Raw genomic sequence first — 9,298 nt, 5'->3', positions numbered from 1 at the left:
GACACCAGAGCACCCATGGGTGCCTCTGGTTCCTGGCACCCATCTGCACTGGGTACTCATCGTCTCAATCCAGAAAAAAATATATGATTTTTGTCTTGTGTTGACACTGCCACATGCCCATATTAAACACAGAGACTGAGGAAAAATGTCCCTCTTTGAAAGAGGCCAGCACAGAGGCTCTGAAATATCTGAGCCCTGGGGACGCCGTGTGTGCGCCCAGGGCTGCCTCCAGCCACAGGGCTGCCTCGTGCCCTAAGAGAGTAATCCCGTAAAGATGACTTTACTGCTGGAGACGGGGAGGAGATGGAGGGAGTGTGAGAGCCTGCATGCTGGAGGAGTAAGTTCTTTGTTGCCTGGAGCTTGTTAAATCCATACATTGAAGAGAAGAATAAATAAAAAATCAAATCTCTACTTCTGAAAAGCGTTTCTGTGGGGAGCTGCTTCCCTGAATCTTCCAGACCCGGCCTCTGTCAATAAATCAATAGCTGATGCAGGTCGGCTGCAATCGGCTGCAGGAGAGCAAGCGTGTGATGGATGGACAGGAGAGAGGCGAATCTAAGAGATAGGGCAGAGGTGATGCTCACCTTGAGCTTTATTGTTTGCCACTGAAAGACGAGGTACTGTGGAGGCATTAACCAAAGTGCTAACTGCAAACACCCCCTCCCCAAAGTCCTCTTCTCCTGGAGAGCATGTGGTCTCTCTCCTCGGGCTTTTACCCTGCGTCCTGTGGCCTTCCCCACCAAGTAGTTGGGCAAACTGAGGTGAGAGGAGAAGCTAGGTGATGCTCCCAATGGCTGGAAAAGGAGGGGTTCCCTTTGGGCCCCTGCTCAGATGTACCTTGGGCATTAAAGTTTTCCAATTTGTGATGCAGAGGAGACCTTGCTCATTTGCTCTTCCCCCCCTCAAAGTTAAGGAGACCTCTGGGACCCCCAGCACATCCCTCTCTCCAGCAGCAGATGCCTACAGGAAGCCTGTCAGAAATAACGTGGCATCTCCCACGCTGAACTACCTCCCCTCATCTTCAGCACCGTGACAGTTAGGTGAAGCTGCACTGGCCATCCCACGTAACTGCCCTTGAGGGGTTATTCTGGCCCCTCCAAACACTTTGGGTCCCCACAGCCTGGAGACAGGGAGTTCCTCGCACAACAAAACGCTGGTTTGCTCTAAGGCTGCTAGTCAGTGGCTTAGGGCTTTGTCTCGTCCTTCTCTTAGGAAAATGAGAAAACCACTGTTTCTCTTCATCTCCAGACTGCTCATGGTCTTTAGGGCCCTTCCTATGTCCCTTAATGTCCCCGCACGTGGGAATCTGTCCATCCCACCCTTAGTGCCTCTCCTTGCTCATCTCCAAGCAGAAGCGGATGGGAAGATTGAATGGGCACTCTATGGATTGACACAGGACTATAATGACGTGTTCTGATTTCTCGGCCGTTCCTCTCTTAATCATTGCTAACATCTGATTTGCCTTTTTGACTGCAGCCGAACATTGAGCTGACATTTCCAGAGAACTACCCACATTAACTCCAAGAGCTCTTCCCTCGGCAGTAATAGCTAATTTGGAGCCCATCGCAGTGTGTAGGTAGTTAAGGTTGTTTTCCTCATGTGCATGACTTTGCATTTATCAACATTGTATTTTACCTGCCCTTTTATTGGCCAGTCTCCTCATGTCTTTAGATACTTTCCCAGTTGTTCTTTGTGTCTAGCAGCCTGAAAAAATCTGCTTTATTGCTTTATTTTCTCCTTTTTTCCCCCCAGATTATTTATGACTGTGTTGATTGGAGTGGGGCCCAGCACTGATCCCTGTGGATCCTGCATGGAAGTTCTCTCTGAAGGTCCAACGCTGAAGAAATGACATCCAGGCACTGCCTGCCCACAGGCTTGGTCCCAGGTTCTCCAGAAGAAGCAAATCCATTTCAGGTCAAGGATACCATGGAAGGAAGGAGACAATTTTGGAGGACATGGAATTGGGGAGCAAAGGATCCCATAATGTAATTAGGAACATTGATGAAGGTTCTTCACCAAGACTCAAGGCTTCTGCCCATGTAGGAGCTGTCTTCAGCCCCTGCTGCAGTCCTGCACAGGCACCTTTGGGGTTTTTTGTAGTTGTTGTATATAAAGAGGGGGGACTGGGACACATCCTCCAGCCCAGCCCATGAATGGGGGCATCCCATTTCACCTCCACTGCTGACCAACCAAGCTGTGGAGATGCTGCATCACCTCCCGTTGCCTTTCAGCCACACCATGCCCCGAGGGATGCAGCAGACCCTCTGGCCACAGGTGGGCACCACAGCCATACCAGTTTACCCAGTAACCTTCTCCTTAGCTGTTCCCACCTGCCCCATGATATGGGGATAGGTAGGGGAATAAAGCTCAAGGCGTTTTCCTTTGTTTCTCCCTCCAACTCATTCTTGGTTTCATCTAAAGCAGCCTGGAAAATAATAGCCAAAAATAAAGCAGGCTGCCAGGAGGGCTGGGGGAAGAGGACGGTGCCCACTGCTATGGCAGCTGCCGTCACTCTCTGCCCTGCTGGGGGAGGCAGAGCTGCCCATTTGGCTTTATTTCCTAGAGAATTGGCTCGGCCCAGCCCAAGGCACGGACACAGGGAGTCTCTCCTAGGGTGGGCAAGCTGGCATCGCACCCATGGGTGGCACAGCGAGATGTGGGCACCGATGGCAGGGCATGGGGCAGTCAGAAGGGAGTCAGACCTAGCGCTACAAGCTCTGGGGTTTGGCAGCTGGGTGGAAAGGAGAAGTTTTGGGTTTGGTGCTAGGTTTCCCTCTCTGTTTGTGCGAAGTCTTTGTGTGCAATCACAAGAAGACAGATCCTGTCGTGCCTAAAAATAAACCAGCCAAACATGGAGTGCTCTTATGGAGAAGGCAGGACCGGGCTCGGAGATGAGATGTTTAAAAGGTTTGAAAGCAAACCTAAAACCAGATCAAAAAGAAAGCAGCTGCACAGAGTAAAAACACCCCCGGCTTCTGCACCTCACCGTGGGCAGTTGTTGCCCCCTTGGCACCTTGGCCAGCCCACCTCCGTCTCCTGGGGGAGCCCCGACCTTGCTCCCTCCCAGGAGCGGGTAAGGAGGGGTTTGGGTGCTGCTGGTGGGGCTGGGACTTCATGCTGTGGGTGCCTTGCTGGGACCTTTACCCAAACTCCTTCCTTTAGCAGTGATCTGAGACACCCCTGCAAGGAGTACCTGTGCTTGCAGACTCTACTGGCTTCTTCCAACCCATTAAAACAGAATCTAATAGGTTTTAAGAGCTGTCCTAGGGTCTGCAGAGTAGTCATGGTTTTGGGACACAGCTTCCGTCAGGATCCTTTGAAGCAGACAAGCCAGGTTTAAGCCTTCTGCTGAGGGGCAGGGTCACCTGCCTGGCACCAGCAGGAGCAGCAAATCTCTGCAGGTTTGGCCCAGAGAAGCAAAAAGCAAAACCTTCAGCCCTTGGATTTTTTCCTAAACTAGAGCTCTTCAAAACCTCCTGTGAAATAAAACTAGGGAATATAGAATTAGACTAAAATCTAGTAACTTATTAACTTACTCTGAAGCATTATAGGCATCTTAACCTGGGAAATTAAGTATCATTTGAAACATCCTGTGCTGGCAGGTCAAAGTATTTAATTTCAGCTTTTAAATGGCATTTCCTTCCGCAGCTTTTCCCCGCACGCTTCATTCAAAGTCAACATCGCTCCTGGTATTTGCCTGATGGAGGAGTGGTCACTGCACAGGTTTCTGAGCCCTTTCTGCACATCATTTCGTTGATTTTCACATCAGCTTTCCCCAAAGCAAGCAGCCGGGTTCCTTCCTTGCTGGCTATTTAAAGCCCGAGGTCTCGAGTCCCCGGCACACTCACCCAGCTGGATTTGTCCCCAGCTCCTCACTCTGGGCACTGTTTCCCGAGCACCCAGGCTCCAGTTAAGGACCAAGCAGAACACCACATGCCCCAATTTAAGGAGTAGAGACTAATTTAGAAGCAAGAACCCAATTCAGAGGCAGCAGGCTGATTGACCCAAAATTCTGAGGAAGAGAGGAGGACTGTACTGCAGAGCCAAGGCTCAAGTCTCCTTGATCTCCAGAACTGGCCAGTACAGCCCCGATATTCAGGCAGGGCTCTAGGGTCAGGGTGATTTTGCTTAGCTCCAGGCTTCACCCACGCCCTGTAGCACTTCAGACCTCCTGTGCTGGCTGAAATCTTTCCCTTTCTGGGCATGGATCAGGGCAAGGGCAGGTTAAAGGTGTCTCAGAAAGAAGGGGAAGGGCTAGAAATAGATTTTATTTTTTTTTTTAACAGTCCCAAATAGATGCTGCTGGCTCATGGCTCCTAGAGGAACGTTTTTTTGTTACTTACCCCCAAAATAGGCTCAGCAGAGCCCTGCAGAACCTTTATCATCTTCCACCCTGGGGAGCCAAAGCTACCCCAAGCAGAGCTGCATGGTGCTCGTGCTGGCCCTGTATACCCCACTGGGGTGAGCCTGGCTGGGTCTGCGCTGGTGGGGAGCTGAGATAGGGAATTGTGTCCTAGTGTCCCTCCATGGTCCTGCCTGGTCTCCCCAGCCAGGTTCAAACTTCCCATGGTCTCCAGCCACCGCCCCAGGGCTCAGCCATGGGTACTAAACCCTGGTTGTCCCCCTCTATATGGGGCAGAGCCCATTCCCGGCATCTTTTGTGCTGACCTCAGGTTAGCTGCACCCCGGTGTCCTGGAGCAGGATGGGGCTGGTGGTGTTTGAAGACCCCGTGGTGCCTGAGGACTGCAGTGGCTGGTTTCCCAGAGGAAAGGGATATTTCAAGACAATGCAGCAAGTCTGGCCTGCACGGCTGGAGATGGGAAGAGGTGGGAACACTGATAAACTCGGACCTGCAGCACGAGGGTCACTGCAGGATTGCTGCTCACATGGACATCTCCACAGGGACATCCATGCGTGGGCATTGCAGGACGAGGACAACCCAGGGGGACTGGTGGCTTCCTCTCCTTCACCGTGGTGTCCCATGCCCAACTGTCTCACCTTGCTCAGCACCGCAGGTTTGGGCAAGGACGTGTGGGACATCATGTTATGGGGTGGGAGGGCTGCTGGGTCACCTAGGGGAGTCTGCACCATCACAGTGTCCCAGGGGACCTTGGACCTTCTAGGACACTGCGATGGTGCAGGCTTCCTGGGATGTCCCTTGGATCCCAGCAAGGAGGAGCAAACCCAACAGCAAAGCATTACTTGGGGGGAAAAAGGGCTTTTTTGTCCCTTCTTAGTCCTTGCACCATCATCAACAGTAGCTCCTCCACCCACCCAACGCTGCCCCAGCCCTCCGGAGCCATGCCTGGACCCAAACGACATCCCCACCGCCACCACCTCCTCCCGGCTGCCACCAGCCACAGCGGTGAATCCCCAGTGTCCCTGCCTTGGCCGGGCTCTGCCGCCTTCCCCGGCTCTTGGTACAGTATCTGCCGGCCCCCTCCCTGCTCCTCAGGCTTTGTCAAAGCACATTTCCCAATTAGAGGATAAAAATATTCCATTCCTGACTCCACGCGCTATTGATTTTGCCTGTAGCTGTGGAGGGGGTGAGGGCGGGCGCACGCGGGGTAGGGAGAGGTGAAGGGCTGTAGGCACGAAGTGCAGCTGCCTCCCCCCTGCCCCTTTATTATTATTGTTATTATTCATCACTGTGAAAAGCACCTAGCAGGACTGGTTAGCTCAGCTGACCACCGATAGAGAACAGGGGATCGATACTTAATTGACACAGGCTGGGCAACTGGAGCAGGGATTGGAGGTGGGGGGAGGCTCCTGCGAGGAGGGAGGGGAAGAGGAGAGAAGGAACAAAAGGCAGGGGAAGGGAGGAGAGGCAGAGAGAGGGTGGGAGGAGCGGAGAAATAATGAAGGATGAGGCAGAGAGGAGAGGAGGGAAGGGGAGGCAGGCGGACAAAGCCCAGCTCGCCCCAGGGGGCTCCACGGGTGGGTGCCGTGTCAGCTGTAAGGTCTGAAGGGTGGGAAGAGGGACCCAGTCCCTACCTGAACGTCTACGCCTTGTTTTAATGCAAGGTGTGGGCTCCGTAACTGCTGCAGGTGCACATGCGCCCTTGGCATCGCAGCCACAGCACAGTGCCCAGGTCCAGCCAGGCTGAATGCCACCCCCTCCTTGCCCGCTGTGGCCAGGAGCACGAGGACTGTTGAACATTGCTCTGCTGGCAGAAGTACCCCAAACGGCACACGGGAAATAATCTCCCGGCCTCTGATCTCCTCTTGCACCACGTTGTGGTGTAACTCCACCTCCTTGTGCTGGCAGGAGGCATCCCTCCCTTAGCACAGCCTGGTGTTTTATGAACGCCCAAGCAATAGGTATGCCCTGAACTCCCCAGACCCCAACGTCCCTACCTCTGGAAAATGCCTCCCTGGAAAATGTTGGCAAAATGAGTGAGTTTGAGCAAGGCTAACCTTATCAGGAGAGCTTTCTCTTTCGTGTTGGTCTTCTGGGCCTTCTTTCTTCCCAGCAAAGCTCTGCCATGGAGCTGACATGCCTGGGAAGCTGAGGGAGGGAAGTTTGAAAATGGATGGTGGCAATGATGGGGACAGGGCAGCAGAAAACCCCAGTGCCTCCTGGCATGAGTCTCACCAAGGACCAAGGTGTCACCCGGTGGCCTGCTCAGTCCCACCCCTCCAGGCAAGGAGCGAGTCCTGAGTGCTCAGCAGAGCCCAGTGCCCTGCTCTTGGGGGGGGGAAAGCCCTGAGCAGGTCGGGGAATGCACAGGGACCAGATGCGGTGCCAGGCCTGGCAGCCGTCCTCTTTGCTTGACTCAGCTCTGCTGGAGCAGCTCGCTGGGCTGGGCGCCAGATTTACAGGGAAAATATAGACAAACTGGAGAGCCTGGGATGGAAGGGACAAAAATAAGATGTTTGGAAGATGTGGCCTTTGAGGAAGAGCAGAAGGCAGTGAGTTCATGTACTGCAGGAGGGAGAAGACATTGGCAGCAAGGCTGGTGGCTGGTTTCTCCTCTATCTCTATTGAAGGCAGAACAGGAGGAACCATCTCAGGTTGAAGATGGGCTCCCAGCCAGGAGCCAATTTCTCTCCGAGGATTTTGGTCGCCGACAGTGGCATCAAACATGATGATTACAGGGGTCTGGTGACTATGAGGGGAATATTCCTGCAGGAGGTCTGGAAAAGGGAACTTTGACCAGAAGGGCAGAAAATTGCTGAACTTCTCCAGGACCTGGCTGTCCCAAAGGACTGGGCAAGACACACCTGGGGCTTGGGGCCCCTTGCTGGGTCAGGAAGGGAAGAGCCCAGCATGCCTAGACCTTCAAAGTCCCTTGGCAGCCAACAGCATGGGCTTCTCTTCGCTTCGAGCTCATCTGGGCTCCCAGCACTAGAAAAGGAGCCAGCAGGACTCCTTTCTTGAGCAGAGGGCTCTCACCCCAATTTGTAGAATAAGAGGAATGGCCTTTCCAAGCTAGAAGTTTACTTTGCTCTTTCACTTCACTCCAGACCCTTCCAGCTCTCCAGCCTATCACTTTTGAGAGAACACCCGCGCACAGAAAGTCTTCAAGACTCTTCTTTCCACCAACCTTCTCCAGCAGCTCACCCAAGAAACCCAACGAGCCCAGGAGAGGCCGGACAGCCTTGGGCAGAGCCCAGCAGAGCCGTTGGCTGCTTCCCAGCGACTGGAAAGAAGCAGCACCTTCCAGACACCTCGTCCTGCTCCAGAAGGGTTCCAACCTACAAAGAACTTACCAACGCGGAGACACGCATCTGCCACTCCGTGCTGGGAGCAGTCTGGATGGGAAATGCTCAGACCCTCTTCCCATCCACCGCCGATTGCCTGCAGACGGGAAAGGCAGATATATTTAGCTTCTCTTGGCACCAGCCAAAAAGAGCATTGAAGGGAGGGATGGGGCGGTGGGAAAACGGTGCTTTGATTTTATTTGTTCTTTTTATGGACTCTTAAAGGCACAGGCTGGTATTTGATCCGTGTTGAGGCATGGGGCCCAACGGGCTATGGCACGGGGAACTTCAGCCCAGGACCCGGCCTGTCACTCTTGATCTACAACATGTCAGCCTTAAAAGGATCCTCTCCGTCTCCTTAAACAATATATTACCACTGTCCAACTTTCCCATTAATGCATAAAAAATCATTAGATATTTCTATGGAGACCCATCGCCATAAACACAGGCTTCCAAATGCACTCCGGCATTAAGCGGCCAAAGTAAACTGAAGGCGATTTCTGCGGTAATACCCTCTCATCACGCATCCCCGTCCCAGCCCTCCCCCGTCCCCGCTGTCTCTCTTCCCTCGATCAATTTTATGGTGCTTGCCTGGGGTTCATTAATGTTTCCGGAATCTCTCTCTGCCCTGTTTAAAAATTCTTAATTAAGCAAGGTTTTTTTGTTTACACTTGAACTAATTACACTTTTAAACCCGACAATAAAACATCAGCTCTGGGCCATTAGGGCCCGCTGCGGCCGGGCAATTCAGGAACTGCCATGCTTTGCAAGGAGATAGGAAGGCCGGAGACACGGCGTTCTGCCTAGCTTCAGTCAAGAGGACGCCAGGATCTTCACCTGGTACGTGGAGATGGGGGCCAAGGGTTCGAGCAGCCAGATGTCCCCTTTAGCTCTTCCTTGTTTCCTCCGGATGCGCATCCCCCAGATAAGGGCTGGCAGAGCGGGTAGACACAGACGTGTCCTGTCCCAATGCCCATCGCTGTTTGCCACGCATCTGTTCTCCACGCAACTGCCCCTGTTTCTCCAGAGACACGTTGGTGTAGCAGGGCCTGAGGGTTGTGAAAGGTGGAGGCAATGGAGGCCTGGAGAGTGGGCCCACATGGAGGATGTAGGCCTGGGATGCCCGTGGTTGGGTCTTCTCCAAGAGGCCAGGCCTGAGCACATGTCCATAGCAAGGGAGATGCTCTCCCAGGTAGCCAAGGAGCAGAAGGGAAGGAGCAGAACCCCCTGGGACACGTCCATCTCCATCTGCAAGGGAACGCACCATGGCCCATTGGTGGGAGCGCAACATCTCAGGAGCTTGGACTCGGCTTCTTGCCACTGCCAGAAGCTCTTTCTTCCTGGTTTTTGTCTGCCTTGGACATTTGGTGTCCATCCCTGGGAAAAGGAGGTGCTGCTGTGGTGCTGAGTCCCTGGGGTGCCAGTACCAGGCTGCTGCGGGTGAAGACCCTTTGAGCAAGAGACGGTGGGGCTGGTGGTGGATGCAGTGCCCCTGGTGGCAGGGAGCTGGCCACCACCACCAGGTGAGAGCTCACGAGTCCCCGTGAGCACAGCAATGAGGGACACCCAGCCACCGTCCTGCTCCGTCCCCAC

Source organism: Anser cygnoides, chromosome 27, assembly GCF_040182565.1.
Source record: "Anser cygnoides isolate HZ-2024a breed goose chromosome 27, Taihu_goose_T2T_genome, whole genome shotgun sequence".
In the NCBI taxonomy this organism is placed as follows: Eukaryota; Metazoa; Chordata; class Aves; order Anseriformes; family Anatidae; genus Anser; species Anser cygnoides.
Note: the sequence above shows the minus strand (reverse complement) of the source record.